Genomic DNA, 17,465 nt, shown 5'->3' with positions numbered 1-17,465 from the left:
AACCGCCGGCGGCGCAGAGGACGATTAACGTTTGCTAATCTGATGGGCGAATCTTCAGGCGTCAAACGCGCCGCCGCGTCCGGAAAGAAACCCCGAAACGGGACGGAGGGGGCGCCGCCAAGCAAACGCGTCTCGTTTTCATGATCCGTCATGTTCGGCTGCAGATTAAAAGTGTGATCTCCAGGCTTATAAACGATTTAGTCAATTACCAACGTTATCTAAAAACGCTTTAATTTGCCTTTCAGCGCTGCAACAGGGGCCCTCTGCGCTGTCAATGAGGTGATTAGAGCCCAGATTGCTGCTTCCAAAGGCCAAAAACAGCTGCTGTCACCGACACTCGGGATGTCGGCACAGGAGAGAAAAAACTCCCGACTCGTCAAGACTTGGCATCTGAATGGAGAAGAAAGGGAAGAAGAGGAAAGGAAAGGAGAAGATGTAGTTTAGATAAGACAGGAGGAGAAAGAAGAGGTAGAAATACCTGAGTTGGTCTGCTGCCAGCCAGCGCAGTGTGACAGGGAAGGCCCATCTGCGCTCCCCGACACTCAAGATGGCAGATGTAGAAGCAGATTGATTTTCATTCAGCTGTCATGATACACAAGTGGAAAAAAACACTCGCGAGCGTACACACTCACAATCACGGTGTTTGAAAGCTCTGTCAAGTGGCTGGGCCGCTGCTGGCTGTCGGCCTGCCAAGCTGCTTCTCTCCTTCCTGTCATTTCATCCTTCTCCTGCCCTCCCTCTCTGCCGCTCTCAACGACTGTTAGCAAAAATCTCAGCGCCACATCTGGCGCTCAAATTAAATCATTTACAGTCCATAGTGAGGAGCTGCGTTTGGTGACAATACAGCCGGTGGGGAATCAGCGTGTTTTCTCCAAGCCCTGACACCAAGCGGCTCCTCTGGCGTCTGATTGGGCGGCGGCGCTTGGTGGCGCTTGGCGGCGCTTGGCGGCGCTTGGCGGCGCTTGGCGGGGCTTGGCGGCGCTTGGTGGGGCTTGGTGGCGCTTGGCGGCTCGTGTTTCATGAAGTCTGGATCATCTGCTGGCGCGGCCCCTGACACCTGCAGTCCTTCCTCTGGGAGCCGCGGCCTCCATCTGCAGGTCTCATTCTGATGGAGAACATCGTGTTTCCTCTTTTGCTCATCTGAATGTTTACAAGGTCACAAAACTGTCAGCTAGAAATCATCACTTCGCATGCAGAGCTCCCTGAAAATCCTCCAAATGTTGAAACTTCTGTTGCACTGAAAAACTTCTGCATAAACACACTGCAGGTTATTATTTACATCTGGAAATTTCATGCTTGTGAACAACACAGGGGGGCAAAAAGACGACTCTTTTATTGCCCTCCATAGCGGCGCTGCTGCGCTGCAACGACTCCGTTGACAAAACAAAACCTGTAGACGTCGGGATTATTAATTTAGTGCAATGCGCCGCAGCAAAGAGAAAAAAACAAAGCAGAGAAACGTTAAGAAACGACTCAAAACGACTCATTCTCCCTTTTTATCGCTTTGTGTACGCCACACAGGTTGTTGCTGTAGCAACCGACTGACAACAGCTCCACTAGTGCGTCCTGACAACAGAAACAGCGCATCTTTCTTTTCTTGTAAATATCAGGGAAAGATGTTTTCTTGATATATAGAAAATATCTTTTCATAAATTTATGGCTTCGTAGGAGACCGTCTGCACGACTTCATGTTTCAACATGTCAGTAAAATGTACAAGATTGTTTCACTTGTGGGAAAATGCCTTGTTATCAGTGAATGAATCTGAAGAAACCGACTGACAAGCGCTTGTATTTACTTGTTTTTGCAGTGAAACGACTGATGTTTGTCGTCTTCCTTGAGAAAAAATCCCACATTTTTCTCTCATGCTTCACTAAATCCCAGAGCTTCGCCACTCTGATCCGTTTGACCGGCGCCGATTCTGCTAAATGAGTTTCAGTCAGATTCGAGTTGTGTGCTGGATACTAAGAAATGAGTCGGACCGGCGGGAACTCGTGACACCGACCTGTGAAGCAGGATCTGACTGCGACCCGAACCGGCCGGCGTTTTAACGGGTTCACAGAAAGCGGCAGATTTGATCAGGAAGCTCTCAGCGTCTCACGCTACGTCTCTTGATCCCCATTTATTTATTTCTCAGCTGCAAACAAAGATATTTACACGCCTGCAGCTCTGTGATCTCAACGATAAAGATGGGAGCCGCACTTCTCCAGGCTGTTACAGGACGCAGCTCGGTGGGGTCAAAGGTCACGGTGGTCGGAGCAGCTGAAGAAGGTCTGAGTTTCCTCTACGACATTCACAAAGATGAAACATGCAACGAATACTTTCTGTGTTACTGTATGTGCTGCTCAGGCTGCAGAAAGGGAAGCGTGAAAAGATTTTCTTCCAGATCAAAAGCAAATAATGTGGAAAATGTTTCTATTTACAGACTTTATTAAGCAGATTTTTCTCTAAAAGTTCATCTTTCTATATGAAATCTGTTTCTTTTTGGTGCAAAAGCTTTTTCTCAAATAATAGTCTCAAGTGTTTCCACTTTTGAACTAATTCTTTGCTAGAATCTGCAAATCTTGCTAATAATCTGATGATGTTTTGTTGTGAAATTGTTTAAAGATCCATAAATTTATCACATAAGACGTTCCAAATTCAGATTTTTTTTTCCGGTTGAGAAGTTATGAGGTCATGAGAATCTGTCATGTTCAGAGTTGGAAAATATCATTTTCCCCTGAATTCCGGGCGTCCAGAAACGCTGAGAGTTTTTTCCTCCAAGCATTTTCTCTCGACCCAGAACACAAAGAGGTTCTGTTCCGAGAAGAACCGCACGCTGGGCTCATTTCAGACCGAAAGGACCTGCAGAGCAGAAAGATTTCCTCATGACGAGACGAGAAAACGAATAGTGTAATTTAAAAAGACACAACAATGTTTTATTGCTAATGTTTTGTCAGAAAAAGCAACATTTAAATGCAAGAATCCAAACTTCTGCAGCATCGAAGGCAATTAAAACATTCAGCCCCAGAAAAATCCTCAAGTTTTAATTTCTGTTTTTCTGAAGAAAACAAGATTCAAGCGCTCAAAAAACAAAAACTCTAAAACTGTGAAAGACTTGTTAATGCAGTTTTTACTGACAGCATCCAGAGGCACTAAAAGCACAAAACGGGATTTAAAATGACGACTGCTGAGCTGAACATGATGACAATAACAGTCCAGCCACACAGACACTAATAAAACACATTAACTGCTGCTTTCTCTGGAAGGAATTAAAATTTAACACCTTCATTAAACTTTTTCCCTCTTTTCCAGAGTTCAACAGAAACTTCTGAGGTTTTGGGAAACAGGAGAGATTGAAAAACTAAACTTACAAGTTACTTATCAGTAAATAGGATCTTGTTTTAAGACAATAAAAACTCAATATTGATTAAAAAGATCTTGATCCATTGTCAAATAAATTCACTTTTGTTACATGTGTCAAACTCAAGGCCCGGGGGCCGAATCTGGCCCGCCGTAGCTTTTCATGTGGCCCTGAATGACATGAGTAAAGTTTTCACTAATCTGCTAAATTCAAACAAGATCAACAGATTCCCACCGTTTACCCGGTTTAACGCAAATCTTTCTCTACATTGATCTAAATCAGCGGGTTTAAGTCAGAACGTGATCGATTGAATAAAACGTCACATTTAACCTCATGCATTAACGCAAATACTGTAAAAAATTCTTACAAATATTTCTAAATTAGCGCCACAAAATCTGTAATTTTGATCAGTGAAAATTTTTTCAAAATTATTTAATTTTAATAAAAGCTAATTGAAAGCTGAAACAAACAGCTGATCATCAACGTCTCAACAGTTTAGTTGGTTTTATCAACACATTTTGATACGAACCAAAATGAAGCTGAGTTTGACGCCTCAGTTTTCAGTGAAATAATCTCCCAATGGAACAAAAACGTTTCCACCAATATCAAGGAATCATTGACCTAAATCAAGATCCTATATCTTGCTGGAAACTTATCTATTAGTTAGTTTTGTCTTCTTTTAAATTCCACTAGAAACTCGACCAAAAAATCTCAACATTTTGTTTTTTGCAGTGTGGGAAGGAGTTGACTCCTGTAAGTTTCGGCCTGCTGGTCATCCATCATCATCGCCAGACAGCAAGGCCTTTGTTTGTCCTCTACCAACCAGCAGTGGACTGGTCTGGCTGCTGGAGGAACTGGGAGACGTGTGTGTGTGTGTGTGTGTGTGTGTGTGTGTGTGTGTGTGCGCGTGTGAGGACGCCAGCTGAACCAGAATCCACACAGAAAGCAGTGTGAGAGTGTGAATGTGTGACAGAGGAAGCCGGTTGACCTGGTGTCAATTAGAGCCGTATCGCTCCGTTCCCCGGGGGCGAGGCCGGCTCCCAAACATTAAATCATTCCATTCCCTCCGACCCGTCCGCCCGTCCTGCTGCGGCGCTCCCACACCGCCCGCTCCACAACCCTACGCCACTCCACAACCCCACTCTGCTCCACAACCCCACACCGCACCACAACCCCACGCCGCTCCACAACCCCACGCCGCTCCACAACCCCACGCCGCTCCACAACCCCACGCCGCACCACAACCCCACGCCGCACCACAACCCCACGCCGCTCCACAACCCCACTCTGCTCCACAACCCCACTCTGCTCCACAACCCCACACCGCTCCACAACCCCACTCTGCTCCACAACCCCGCGCTGCTCCACAACCCCACTCTGCTCCACAACCCCACGCCGCTCCACAACCCCACGCTGCACCACAACCCCACGCTGCTCAACAACCCCACTCTGCTCCACAACCCCACGCCGCTCCACAACCCCACTCTGCTCCACAACCCCACTCTGCTCCACAACCCCACTCTGCTCCACAACCCCACTCTGCTCCACAACCCCACTCTGCTCCACAACCCCACGCCGCACCACAACCCCACTCTGCTCCACAACCCCACACCGCTCCACAACCCCACACCGCTCCACAACCCCACGCCGCTCCACAACCCCACTCTGCTCCACAACCCCACACCGCTCCACAACCCCACACCGCTCCACAACCCCACACCGCTCCACAACCCCACTCTGCTCCACAACCCCACACCGCTCCACAACCCCACGCTGCTCCACAACCCCACGCTGCTCCACAACCCCACTCTGCTCCACAACCCCACTCCGCTCCACAACCCCACTCTGCTCCACAACCCCACTCTGCTCCACAACCCCGCGCTGCTCCACAACCCCGCTGCTCCCACAACCCCACTCTGCTCCACAACCCCACTCTGCTCCACAACCCCACTCTGCTCCACAACCCCGCGCTGCTCCACAACCCCGCGCTGCTCCACAACCCCACTCTGCTCCACAACCCCACGCCGCTCCACAACCCCGCGCTGCTCCACAACCCCACGCTGCTCCACAACCCCACTCTGCTCCACAACCCCGCGCTGCTCAACAACCCCGCGCTGCTCCACTGACATTTCTGAAAATTATCAAAGCGGTTTTGGATTGTGGGCATTAGCATCCGGCAGCAATGTGTCATTTACCTGGCACAGATAATGAATTACATGTGTAGAGATGTTGGAGAAATAACAACAAAACCAACTAAACATCTGTTTAAAAGCCATAAGGAGAGTAAATCACATAGGGCAGATTTTATTCTTAATTAGTAAAGAATTAGTCAAAATTTAAATATTACTGTATGTTTCAGACCAACTCAGCATTTATTGGAAGCTAATGTTAAACTAGAGCTACACTAACACTGTATTCAGTGGAAACTGCATATTTTATGGAAATCTGGTTCACGCAAATGCGAAGACGACCATTTGAAAATCAGATAAATGTGCAAAATTTCAAACTAAAAAAAGTTTTAAGTGAGTTTTGTTAAGCCTAAATGGAAAACTTTCATTGCAGGATGATTCTTTAGGTTTTAGCAAAGCAGAAATATGAGAAGCAATTAATGACATTTGCAAAAAAGGAAGAAATTGAAATATATTCTAACCTACTTATTTCAAAAACGCAAACGGTCTGATCCGCTATAAAACTTCCTGCAAATTCTCAAACTGATTCGTAATAAATCCCATATTTCCGTTTTTGTTGTTTGTTGGTGGCAGACTCCAAATCAGCTTTTCCATAAAATCCTCTCTGACTGAATGTGACGAACTATTGTCGTTCTTTGTCTCCATATCGCTCTAATCCTCTTTCTCTGTCTCTGCATCCCTCCATCCGCTCACCCAAACCGGAGGGAAGCGCTTCGCTGCTGACCAGCAGAGGCCCAACGCCCGGCTCTCACCGGAGGCCTAAGCTGTGTGGTCACATCTGTGTGTGTGTGTGTGTGTGTGTGTGTGTGTGTGTGTTAAACAGAGAATTGGCCTGCATGTCAGGAGGTTTTGGCCAACTGATCAGTGTATAAATGTGTGTGTTTTGCTCCACTGGTCAGACTTGGGGGAAGGTTAGCCAGATTTGGCTGCGCTAGCCGTGTGTGTGACTCGTTGGCACTAGTTCACACCAAGCCGGGTTGCTGTAACACACACACACACACACACACACACACACACACTCAGGCATCCGTGTGTTTGCTTGGCTATTGTTGTAGGTATGCAGCAGCTCAGTTTAAGCTTCATAAACCCATTATTGTGCAATAAACCCGTCTCATCTTTTATAACCTTTCTGTTTGCTAGTCTATGTTTCTGTTGACTGATCACCAAATGGAGGCTCATTATGATGGAGTTTTAAGGAGATGCTAAGAAAAGATAGAACGAAGAGAATAGAGTCACAAGTTTTATATAAACTATAAGATATTTATTGCTCCATAGAGATCAACACTGCAGCTTCATGCAAAGTGACAACCAAATGTCTTTTATATCCATTAAAGATTGACAATATTTCATTAATATTTCACACATCTCATTTCCAAAGTTAGAACTATTTTTAAACTGATGTGAAATGATTGGATTTTGTTCCACAGATTTCAAACATCAAGTTTTCAGAAGGAAACTTGATGTTTGTAACGAAGTTTTGTTTCTGTGATTGCAGAGGATAATCATTTGATCTTTGTTAAATTATATGTAATGTAAACAACACAAGAGGAAATGTTTATTGTTCTAATAGTAAGCAAGTATTTTGAAGAGATGTGTGTTTTAAATGAAAAGATTTACATTTATATCAAATCTCAGGCTTTAATAAAATCAAACTTGGAAGAATCACAGGACGACAGTTTAACTTTAGATTCTCTTTTTTTTGTCGATGTACCTTTTTTATTCAACTTGGACGGTTGAAAACAAAAAATCCTTTTCACATCATTTTCTTTCTCCAAACTTATTCAGATCAGGAAAGCAAAGTTTAAAGAACGCTGCTGTTTTAAGCTCAATATTGTGACATAATACAGAAATAAGATGCGAACAGTCAACATGAATACAAGCTGGATTAAACCTGCAACTTCAAACTAATCTGTAAATACAAATTAATGACAAGTCTGCATTTTCTTCAGGCCTCAGAGAAAATAAAGTGATTTTCAGCTCTGATTGCAAAGCTAGCTTAGCTGTTAGCAGGAACTCAGAACCAAAGAGCACTTAGAGCCCGATCCATAATTTCACTCAAGCACCAGCAACAACAAGGAGGAATCCGGCTCCAGTGAACGGGTTCTGGAGCCGCCCCTCCCCTCGGACTGAAATAATACTGCTGCTGTAATTGGTTTGAGAATTAGGCTGATAAAAGGCGGAGGAGCCGGACAGTAAATCCATTCAGCTCATCTGTTTACCGCCGAAGCTTTTGAAGAAAAGTGTTTGTGTTTGGTGTGAAGATTAGAGTCACAAAGAGTTATGGATTTGTAAAGTCTTTTTAATATAGTTTTCTAGTGATTGTTTTCAGCTGCAAGAAAAAGTAAACTGCAAAAGAAAAAGCTCAATAAATGATATCAGAGTCTGATGATGCTGAGTTGTGGAGTAGTTTGGGTCTGGCGGCGAAGGAACGCTAAAACACAAATGTAGAAAGTCTTCAGCTGAATTCTGGTTCATTTGGAGAGAAGTGACTCAAACTCTGATTCTGGTCCGTCTGCAAACCGATTCAAGTGAACTCTGGTTCAATTCAGACTGGAGACCGCTCCAAAAGCAGGAAGTGGACCGCAGGGCATTTTGGGTAACTATGACCAACACAAACATGCTGAGCTAGCAGAAGAAATAACTCATGATTTTCTCTTTTTCAGCACAGAAATTACGAGCACATCACCCAGAGAATAAACTTTAAAATGTTAGTTTATAAATCATGGATGGTTTGGCACCACAAAGACCCGCAGCTGTCATCATAGCAACCTCCCAGAACCAGAACCAGGTCTTCTGGTTCTGGTTCTGCTCTGTATTCCCAGAACCGGAACCAAACATGGAGAAGCAGCATTCGGCCTCTATTCACCACAGATCTGGAACAAACTGCCAGAAAACTGAAAACCAGCCGAAACACAGAGTTGTAAAACCCAGCTGGTTCGATCTGCTCATGATAAATGAAACATTTTGATGCGTAACGACGGATAACGTTTAAATTGTTGACTTTCTATGATGTGAAGCTGTTTGAAGCGCCTTGTTGCTAAAAGGTGCCAAATAAATTCAACTTGATTTGATTTGTGGTGCATACAAGCTGAGTGCTGCTTCTCCATGTTTGGACCAGAACCTGAGCCGTTCAGTGATTTATAAACTACCAGAAGTATTTTAAAGGAATTGTTGACTTAAAAGTGTGTTTCTAATTTTCATCTCATTTCAGGTGAACTGAGACATTTGCTCTAGAAACTGGATAAACTTGGTGAGGTTTTGATTTGGACTCAAACTGTTTTCACACCAACAGCCTCAATGTGAACTGAAAACAGAAGCAACGTCTGACAGAAACTCAAGCACACGCAAACATCGGCGCGCGCCTGCCTGCTCTCTTAGAGACCGGAGAAGTTTCCAGCCTCTTAAGTGTCCGGCCTTAAGCTGCATTAGCCTCTCCTCCTCCATCACATCTTAATGCGCGTGATGAAACATCAGGGGTGGAGGGAAGGGCAAATGATGTGCTTTTTTTCTTTTTTGGGGCCAAAATAGCTAAAAGATGAGGATAAAGAACCGAGTCTGTGTCCAAGTGTTTCTGTTCACTCGCAGCAGTAAGAATCCGTCCAGCTTCTTTTCAAAGCCAGCCACTTTGGTTGGACCGCAGCATCAGGGCCTTTTGTGCCGCCTCCATCTCGCCCCATCCCGCCGCCGCCCTCCCCCTGCCTCTCAGCCCGCCTGAGTGTCTGTAATGGCCAAGACAGGGAGGCTGGACGTGAAAAGGGAATGGAGGAACGGAGCAAGAGAAAAAGAGAGCAAGCAGGAGGAACTGGAGGGTGAAGGAGGGAAGGGACAAAAGGAGGAGAGAGGGAAGCGATGGAGAGGAGAAAGAGGAGACACGGGAGCGGGATGCTTGGGCGGGAGTCTTTAGGGGGAAGCCAGGCGGCACTAAGCGTCTCTGTTGCTGCCCAGCCAGGCCTGCCGTCCCCCCGGGGAATGAAAACCGTCAGCGCTCTCCTCTCCTCTCCGCCGACGTCCACTTCATCCTCTCATCCCACTTCACGCACTTTCAGTTTCATCTGGATTCGCCCGTCTCGTTGAGACCGTCCTTTGGATTACTTTAAATCTATGAACCCGAGGTTGTCCTGTCCTCCTTTGTATTTACAGACTCATGAATGGGGAACGGCTTTTCCCTCTGAGGCAGGAGGAAGTGTCATCATTTCTGCCCTGATTTCAGGAATTAAATCAGGACAAAGGTCAAAGGGAATTTTGCAATCGAATGAGAAATTTGATTGTCTTTTTATCTTTATCCAAGTTAAACTTTATGAAGTTCCTGCTCGTTTTAAGTCAATAATACTTAAATCTAATACTTCATACTTGTATTAATACTTCATACTTGTGTATTTTAACAAAACATTTCTTTCATGACATAAATGACATAATCTGCCAGTAATACTGTTTTAAATTAAGGAATTATTTACTTAAACATCACTCATTTTTCTTGCTGAAAAGTTACTTGTAGTTAGTTTTATCTTATTTCACGTTTATTAAAATATTTGCACTGCAAACTAGACCAAAAATACCTGGTAAGATTTTGTGTTTTTGCAGTATAAAAACAGATTAAGGTGGGAAAAGGGAAAGAGTCTTGCTGTGTTCAGGACCGGATCCACCAGGATGTGGAGACAGTTTTGGTTCCCGATCTGCTAAGAAGAAATTATTTCACTAATGCAAATTACAGTAATTCTATGTATCCACAGGTATGAACTGATGCATGGTCGTTTAATGCGTCTCCATATTGTTCTCAAAGAAATTAAAAACAATTTGATAATTTTCAAATATCTGAATTATGTTCAGAATCATAAAAATTAAAAAACAATAATATCACTGACCTGATTTGGGCTTATGAGTTTCATGTGAAGTATAGCGTTTTCAAAACACGTATTCAATAAATAGAAAAACTCTTTGGGTTTCCCAACAACCCTTTCTAAATTCTAGTTCAGATTTTTAACAGACTGAGAAGCAAAAGGCATCAAACTTCAGCTTCTCTATTTAGAAATATCCACTTTTGCAATAATGCAACAGAGAAATAAAGACTTTTACTTTCAAAAAATTCGAGTGCGTTTGCTGATGCTGACAACAACATGCTACCATTAGCATGATGCTATCAAACCAAGCCATTACAGAGCAACACAGACACACAGGACAAACATAAACCTAAAGGCTCACAGTCACGTTTTAGACTGTTGAAGGAAACTGCTAGCTAACATTAGCATGTTAGCTATCACTAGCTAACATTATTTACATGTTAAAGATAGGTGAAATGCTAGCATTAGCTAAGGGCATGCTACCAGACCGTAACAAACACCATCTGCTGTTCTTACAACAACTTGCACATCATCAGTTGCTACATAGCTAGCATTAGCATCAGGGGAGCATTGCACAAAACAGTGATGGCAGGTGATGCTAACGTTACCCTGATTGCTTTTACACATTTTCCCCAAACCTTACAGAGAGAATGGGAGGAAAACATAAGTCGTGTTTTACTTCTGACCCGCGTCTGTCAACAAGCTGGACATCTGTGACTCAGCGCCGAGAGGAAAACCGCCACTTCTCATAAAATAACCAATCAGTAAGACCGTTTGTTTGTTACCGAGTCTAACTCAAGGTCTCAAACATCTGCTGAAATAATGGGAGAAAAACCCAGGAATGATTTCACTTCTGAAGATCACTGAGTCTTAAACGAGCAGAACAAAATGAAACTCAGACAAGCATTTCAAATATTTCATCACGGGGATTCAGGGTCCTAGACACAGGAAAACCTGACAGTCTCAGTAAATCAGGAGAATAAACAGTTATTTCAGCTCAGTCTGATCAGATTTCTAAACATTTCAAAGTTTATTTTGTAGTTCAATGTGTTTACATCATAAAAACATCAGTAATCAATTATGAAACGAGATATAAATACTATAATTAGCCAAGCACCATCATTAAAAATCTAATATATTGATTCATGTTCCACTTATATCAACTTTAAACAGGTGGTTTAAAGGAAGTCGCCGTTTCTGCAGTTTTACAGATTTATAGTATTTTTTTTAGTTATCAATTTTTACATTTAAGTGTATTTTTTTTTCTTCAAATAAATAAATTCATCCTGAAATCTCAAAAAATGACAAAAAAATATTTTCTTTTTGCATCTTTTGCAATAACAGCCTGAATTTTTTATTTGCTAAACTCTGATCCAAAAATTTCACATTCTTCAGCGACTGTCAACTTTCTTCCTGTGGCTCTCGCACGCACGCACACACACACACACACACACACACACACACACACACACACACACACACACACACACACACACACACACACACACACACACACAGAGAGAGAGAGGCAGTGGCCTCGGGACTAATTGCTAGATTGAAGCAGATTTTCTAGTTCAGTTCAGGGCTGTAATTGTGAAGAGAGCTGGGAGGAATGACAGCTTCAAGCTGAGAGGACAAATCACCAGACGCCGACGATTATACTGCATTGATGTTCGTGTGTGTGTGTGTGTGTGTGTGTCTGCGTGCGTGTGTGTGTGCTTGGGGGTGAGGGGTTAAGCCAACCAAATCTCAGATCCAGGTTGCTGTGGCACTGACCCCAGAGAGCCTCGTACGACCCCTGCTGACCCCCGCGGACGCTCGGCTTTGCCTGCATGTAGCCAAAAAATAAAAACTCAACTTTCCCTCTGAAAAACAGATCCTGCAAATTTAACCCTCAATCTATGGAACTAGAAGTTTTTGAGGAAATATTGACGTAAAGGAAACTCTTACGTTGCTGACATATTGCTTGTAAGTTGGTTAATTTTGAACCAATTTATGCAAATCTGCTTTTAAAAATTTGAGAACAATATTTATTGGAAAAAAAGCACAACTGAGATTTTTTCTTTCTTGAGGAAAGTGAAAAAAATGTGGTTAAAGTTTATAAAGAATGTCATAAATTGCATAAACTGGCACCAAGATACGACATAAATAAAACAATCTCAAAATGTAAATTAACATATTTAATGTTTTTCATTATTTAAATAATTGGATTTTAGTCACAAATAGACGCATCAGTGATAATCTTCCCAATCTATCCAGATTCTATGCTTTATTAATTGTGATACATTATTTTCTGATTTCCTATTTGGACTTTCTGAACCATTTGAAAGAATATTTGTTGCAGTTTAATTTGACCAAACCTTTTGTTTTTGTCATTTATTTTACATGAATTGTGACCCTGCTAATCGCACCGACTGAACAGATTAAAGTGGTTTTTACATGTTTGACCAAACTGGTGACTATTGGTCCAATAAAGTGTGAAGTATTGCAGCAAAGTCAGAAAATAAATTAGTTATTAAGAACATTTATGTTTGTGTTTAAGAGAAAAAAGTATATTCAGCGGCTTTTCTGTATCGGATCGTATCAGACGATACTTAATCTCACATATCGGTATCGGAAGTGAAAAATGTAGATCAGTGTTTTTGTAACTGTAATTATTATGAAGTTGTGAATGTTTTATATGGACAAAAATATAAATAAATCAAAAAATATGACGAGGTTTATGCAACTCAAATGTAAGACTTTTTAAGACCTTTATCATGACTGAACTGCGACAGACAAACTGACATTTCCAGGATCTTTTCGGTATCTGAAAGACAATCAGATCAGTTCATCCCTGATAGGAACTCATCATTGGCTGCCTTCTGGAAGATTTCACCAATCAGTCGCCCAGCTGATTATTCATGAAATGTTTCAGAGAGCTTACCTGGCCATGATGTCACGCTCGTCGCTATGACACGATCAGAGGTCCTGTCGTCTGATTGGACGTCCGCTGCAGCCTTACATCCAGAGCAGGAACAGGAACTGCTTCCCACAGCGACAGAAACTCAAACATTTTGGTGTTTTTCTAAGTTTGTTTTAGATGATTTGACCAAATTTCCAGGTTTTGAAACCTCCTCACATAGAGGGGAAAAACTCATGTTAGTTTTTTCTTCCTTCTGCAGATTAAAAAAAACAAAAAAACATCTCATCTCAGTCTCCATCTTCCCTCCCTATCTGTCCGTACCCGCCCTCACACCTCCCCTGTTTCCGCTCAGTAGCCCGTTTCTGGAGCTACTGCTCCGGGCTCTGAGCTCCTGGTCCCGGGCTCCGGGCCCCGGGCCCCTGGCTCCGGGCTCCGGGCCCCTGGCTCCGGGCCCCTGGCTCCGGGCTCTGAGCTCCGGGCCCTCGGCTCTCCCTGCCTCTCCTCCAGCCTGCCGCCTTCTGCTCGCCAGCTAGGAATGCTGTGGCTCTAGACGTTTGGTCCAAGCCCTGGGTCTCTTTCACTGAGGCAAGATTAGTTCATAGAAAAACTCAACAATACGCCACTGAAAGCCATTGTTGATATTCAACATTTTTCACATAGCGGAGCAGAATAGACAATGCGGCAGCCGGGAAAGCCCGAAGCGGACTAGAAGGGTTGATGGCTGATGGTATCTTAGCCGAGCAAGGCCTTAATCCCTTTTAAACACACACACACACACACACACACACACACGCACACACACACACACGCACACACACACACACACACACACACGCTCCACAGCTTGGAGACAGAAAAATCAATACTGCTTGCCGTGTGTGTGTGTGTGGTGTGTGTGTGTGTGTGTGTGTGTGTGTCTGGACATGCTCTTAGATCTTTGACATGCAGATCTGAGTTGTGTTTCTCATGTACTTCCTTCATTTCTATCAATAAACAACAAAGCAAGAATCCATCCGGATTAAGAAAAAAACAAGAATTCAGATATTTTCTCAGAATTTTGACTCTTTTTTTTAGATTTGGGATTTTATTTTCAGAATTTTGATGTAATTCAGATTAATTTGTCTTCATCATAATTTTGACTTGGATATAAGAATTCAGTTGTTTTCCTCAGAATACTGAATAATCTCAGAATCTCAGTTCGGACTTTTACAGAATTGTGATTTTTTTTTTTACTTTAATCTCAGCATTGTTGCTTTTTTTCTCCGAATCAGAATAGTCTAACTTGTTTCTGCCCCATCATTCAAATCTAATCTTAAAACTGAAACCTACCAGATAAATCCAGGACTGATGTCCAGTGTGGATAAAGTGCAGGTTTACATTTCATCTTTGCTTATCTGGAACTGAAAAAGGTTTCCTCTTTTTGAGAAGTTTTGTTTTGCTGCTGGGTTTCATTTTCACAGAGTGAAGAGAAGAAAGAGCAGAGAGGGAAAAAGAGAAAAGTCCGGGTCGGATTCAAGGTGTTGGTATAAACCCGGTAGAGTTTAAACTCAGTAGAGTTTTCATTTATGATACCAAGAGGAGGAAGATGAAGAGGATATGAGGTTCCGATCCGAGACAGGAAAACTAGACTCAAAATGTTTATTTTTTTAAAACACAAACATAAATGTAGTGAATTATAGATTCATTTGGTAACTCTGCATCAGTAACAAATTTAAAAACACAAAAAGCTTCACAAACTCCTAGGAGTCAAACAGCCAATAGAAAATAAAGAAACTGTTTAAACATCAGGACTGATGGATATTAATGTCGAATTGATTCGTCTCCAACTATTTACTCAGCAAATCCTCGTCCCGATCAAGCATGTGGTGATAGTAGAAAGGAACGGCTCTCTGAAAACCAGAAGTAACCTCCAGCAGAACGTTGCATAATTAAACTGAACAAATGTTAAATTACCAGATTTGCAATATTTAAAATCTATATAACATAAACTTACAAAACTCAGTTTTAATCCACTTTTTTATAAACATTTGACTCTTTAGTTGAAGAAATAAATACTGATGTTGGCATCAACTGCCAGAGAAACAATGAAAAGTTGCTTTTCTGAATGAAGGTGAAGCAGAACAAAGTGTATTTCTGCAGAGCGTCACTTCAGGATCTGCACGGCGTTTTTCTCCTCTTCCATTTACGGTTACAGCTGGTTAATGTAATGAACGCCGCATGATGTAAAAACTCCTAAATCATGTCGCTGCCACCGAATCATTTCATAAAACATGATTAAAAGTGTCGTGTAACATTGGGAGCAGCCGTGTCAGAGTGAGACATGTTAATTGTGCACTAATGATATATAATGAATGTCATCAGCCCCGAGGCTTTGGCTAACGAGCTAAATGAACTGGCACTAATGGGTCTGTTAGCTTATCTTAGCACTAACATTAGCTAGCATAATGAAGGGTTTGTCGTCTGGTGACAGCAGCGACGCCTGAGTGGCACGGCGGTTTGCGGAGGTGTCATATTACAATTAGATGCTCCTATTAGCAGCTTTTTGACACCAGCAGCAGGAAAACAAAAGCCATAAATCCTTTCAAAACAAGACGGGAAAAAGTTACTTTTCCTGCCTGTGCGTTGGCCTTCACCTGGACTCCTGATCCAAACCGGAATCCAGCGGCCGGGCTTTCCCTGGACCCTGAAGTTTGCTAGGTAGCAGAGAAGAGGAGGAAGACGAAGAGGAGGGTGGGAACAGGGGCCCCTTCCTCCCTTCGCTGTCCCTTTTGACCAGCTGACAGGTGATTGATGGCTATCTCCTCAGCCCAACAAAGAGCAGCTTTAGCACGACTAAAACAATGTACAGTAGAGTGAGGCAAACACTAAATTACACGTCACGCTCCTCCCAGTCCTCCACTCTCACCCGCCTTTCTTTACCTTTCACTCTCAGTCTCCCACATTCAGCCGAACACGACGGCAGGCACACAAAACAAAACAAAAAGTATGCTTTTTGTCCCTCCTGTGAGCCCTTCAGCGCTGCGGCTTGACAGCTTCTTTAGCAGGAGACGCACAAAAGGCCTGACAGTGAGGGAGAAACGACACACACACACACACACACACACACACACCACAGCACCGTCATTTGAATAAGGCACTGACCTTCAAGGAGTTGTTGTTTGGGAGGTGTGTGTGTGTGTGTGTGTGTGTGTGTGTGTGTGTGTGTGTGTGTGTGTGTGTGTGTGTGTGTGTGTGTGTGTGTGTGTGTGTGTGTGTGTGTGTGAACTGTAAATTGAATGAACACTGCGGATGAAGTGTGCATCGAGGGCCTTGCTCTTCATCTCAAATGGAAGAAAGCTGGCTGACAAAATAGGTAATTTGCACTTCCTTTATACGAGTGTTTTATGAAGTGATATCCACACAGCCAGCAGATCGGCCGTCACAAAACTTCACCATAAAGTTTTATGTGCTTTTTGTAGACGTTTCATCTCAGAGTGTCAGTTATCAAATTAGAATTACGAATTTGATGCTGCAAATAAGTGACAACACAAAAGATGAGAACATAACCGAGTAACACTTAGAAAATAGTTCATTTTCTTTCTGCTATGTCGTTTACTGTGTGTCAATTTCAAAACAAATCAGTGAAACAACAGAGACTGACGTAAATGTTGTCACGATTAATTCTGCTGGATAATAAATTGTCCCAGACGTTTTCGCAATGAACGATTACGTTGTTGTTTTGAGATCATTTTTGAGTAATACAATGAAAATAATGCAGGAACAGGTTCTCAAAGATCAATAAAGTTTAAATTCTGATGAATATTCAACACTGGAAGACATTTGAAATATCCAAAATAAACAAACAAAACAACAAATAAATGAATTATAAAGTCTCTGTAAACAAAATTGTCCAAAGAAATGGCAACAAAAACAGCAGGCTGAAGACTTTAACACGGAAAAGAGGGAAAAGATCAAACTGATAAATTATTTAAATGAAAATTATTGAACTTGTATTTAATTATCATGGGATTATCATTGCAACAGGCCTAAATGTGTTCAGTTTATTCCCTGAAGTATTTGAGCCAGGGTGTCATCCCACAGATAAAACGGCTCCAGCTCATCTGGTAAAGCTTTGATAAGCATTTCAGAGTTTAATGTAAATCCTGATTCTATTCTGCCAGAAGCACATCTGTGAGGTCAGACACTGATGTTG

The 17,465-nt window shown here is 42.6% G+C and overlaps 1 long non-coding RNA gene across 2 annotated transcripts in view; it reads right to left on the bottom strand.

Moving 5' to 3' along the window:
* LOC129372386 (uncharacterized) overlaps window positions 1-17,465 on the bottom strand; it is a 154,897-nt gene that overhangs the window by 67,125 nt on the left and 70,307 nt on the right. The window contains exon 1 of one of the 2 annotated variants that reach the window (XR_008607245.1): window positions 13,295-13,558. The exons of the other annotated variant lie outside the window; for it this stretch is intronic. This is a non-coding gene — a long non-coding RNA (uncharacterized LOC129372386). Of the gene's footprint in view, window positions 1-13,294; window positions 13,559-17,465 lie in introns of those variants that run through there. 2 annotated transcript variants of the gene reach the window in all.

The sequence above is a fragment of the Poeciliopsis prolifica genome, unplaced genomic scaffold, assembly GCF_027474105.1.
Source record: "Poeciliopsis prolifica strain line A6 unplaced genomic scaffold, Auburn_PproV2 SCAFFOLD002, whole genome shotgun sequence".
NCBI lineage: Eukaryota > Metazoa > Chordata > Actinopteri > Cyprinodontiformes > Poeciliidae > Poeciliopsis > Poeciliopsis prolifica.
Note: the sequence above shows the minus strand (reverse complement) of the source record. Positions and strands in the feature narration are given on the sequence as shown.